Source organism: Glossina fuscipes, unplaced genomic scaffold, assembly GCF_014805625.2.
Source record: "Glossina fuscipes isolate IAEA_lab_2018 unplaced genomic scaffold, Yale_Gfus_2 28, whole genome shotgun sequence".
Taxonomy (NCBI): Eukaryota; Metazoa; Arthropoda; class Insecta; order Diptera; family Glossinidae; genus Glossina; species Glossina fuscipes.
In genome coordinates, this window is record NW_023998423.1 from 9,098,459 (window position 1) to 9,101,073 (window position 2,615).

Sequence of the window (2,615 nt, forward strand, 5' to 3'; positions counted from 1 at the left end):
TAACTATGCAGTCCCTAGTACCTTAATAAGCTCGAGTTTTTATTATACGTTCTTCCACTGCCTTCCAAATAGTTCCGATGAACCCTTCTGGCTCTCGGTCCGGAATGGTGTTTGCTTTATTCTCCAAAAAATTAAATTCATGTCCTATTCTCTTCCCCTTGCTTCGACTATAACTATGCAGTTCTTTGTAGCTTAATAAACTTGAGTTTCCCGGTCCTTCCAGTGAAGTAACGGATAACGAAAGAATGAATGAATTTGAAAATTAAGTTATTATGCAAGACAGATTATGATTATTAGGACGACATAAAGCCTTAAGTGTCGCGCTTAAATTTGAGAAAACTGTATGAATGCATCGAGAATAAGTCCACCTGTTAGAACTCGTAGTTTTAGTCCACAGCCGCCAATAGATATTTCCCTAATCACCTTGATGTCCTATTTAAGAAGAGAAACATCTATTATTAAAGACAGATAATATGCTCTTTGTTGCTCGTCGATTACAATTTTCGTAAGTTGAATAAGATTTTTTGCGAATCCGAATTCTTTCTAAGAAGTCCTTTCGAGATATTCTTAGCGGCTTTCTTTATCCGAGTAAGGAGTCTTAGGGAAAGTACAGACTTGCAAACTTCTTAGATATAGAGAGAGAGATAAAGCAATCAAATTTACCTGTGTTTCTGTAATTCATAAATGTTGCGTGCTTGTATGGTTAATATGCAATTTGGCGATGATTATGAAATTAGCAAATGTTACTTGCAAGCTGGCAATGATTAAGAGCGGTTTTCTAATTGTTAACAAATCATTCACTTCAAGCTGACTTTTGCATGCCAATAAATTGTATTTTGAGAGTTGCAAATATTGGCTGCTTGCTACTACTGCTACTTAAGCTCGCGAACATCAGCCGTCTATAAGTGAAAATAATATTCACATAAATTCAATTTTAATTCAAATTCAAGTCAATTCCAGCTAAGCTTTAATTCATTTACTCACTCAATACAATACTATTAAGATAAGTTGGACGGATTCGACCTAATACTTGTACTTTTCGCTAAATTAGAATCCATAGACAACTATTCAGGTCTTTCTTTATGTTCATTTCTATCGATGATGATGATTATTCTTAAAAGGAGCTTTGAGTGTTTTCTCTCAACAGAAATAATGAACGAACCCTAAGCTTCTGATCTTGATAACACCGTCCACACCTTACTTAAGATAATAGTATTTTCCAGATAACGTTTGACCGACATATAGCTAAACATTAGTTTCCTTATTTTACATTTCCGATTTGTTCCAATTTATTTGGGCATTGCTGCAGAAGCTATTTACCTTATAGCGATGTAAATTTACCTCTTATGCCGATTGGCTTAATCAAAAATGGAAAGATGAACGGCCACATGCCATTGGTAAAGGCCAAAACCATTTTGATTTAATAGCATTAAATCAACTTAAATGTCTAACTCTTAAAAAAAAAAAATGAAAACATAATAAAGATAGACGACCAAAAAAGAGAGAAAAAAAAAGAAGAAACAACGAAACGGAAAAAATAAATGTGTTTATATATATATAAATGCTTTGCCTTCGAAGATTTATGAGTTAAAGAGTTGAAAGTTGAAATAATGTCTTTTTAAAAGAAAGGTGGATTTTGTTTTTGTTTTAGTGATTTATTTTGAAAACACATGCTATGCTGTTCGCTTCTTTTATTTATTCTATAAAATATCGAATCTTAGCGAATTATGAAGAGGCAAAAGTCGCCCATGGACAAAAGTGCGCTTGTTTGCTTATATCGTTTAGAGGAGTAAGACATATATAGGATAGATATCTTACAAAATCTCTTTGCGGGCATATGAGAAAAGTCAAAGTCAGCGCGATGATGAGTTTCTGTTTATCCATCTGTCAAAAATTTGCAAGAAAATATAAACGAATAGGAAGCTTTCCTTTTAAAATCGATCGGCACCCATACAACAGGCTCGAGATTGTTATGTGCTTGGATTTCAATAGCTAGCATCGTTAAGGAGCAATTCTGCTCTCCCTAGCAATGGGTATTTTTTGCAAATTTCCTTGCAAAAGCTTAAGCGTTTTTTAAAAACTATTTAGAAACGAAGTGACAACGCAGCAGCTCCCCACTGGCCTGTATCATTAACTTTTAACTTAGCTCTTGCTTGGTTGATTTTGAATTTAATCCATATTTTCATTATGATAATCTCTACGACAGCACCTATGTTCATTGAGCTATGAGCCAAATAAAAAAATTTTATATAGTAATAGTTGTGGGTATTGACTTTATTCCAAAAGTCACTTTTTTGAGCCACATTAAGAAGTCAATCGGGTCCTTTTTTACATATCTCAGCGAATTTTTCGTTGTTGATTTGCTGAATAAAAGAAGAAGAAGAAGAATTTACTTATTCTACTTACACATAAAACTCAACTAAAACAAATTGACAGACGAGTTCGATTGACTCTTAAAGTAAATCTTAAATCAATTCTTAGACAAAAAAAGAGACATTGAGCACTAGCAGCACAGGCTATCGGCTCTAATATAAATAAATGTACATTAAATAATGAGCTCAGTAGTATTAATAAAGCAATATATAGAATTGATATTCGATTCTGAAGCTGATTTT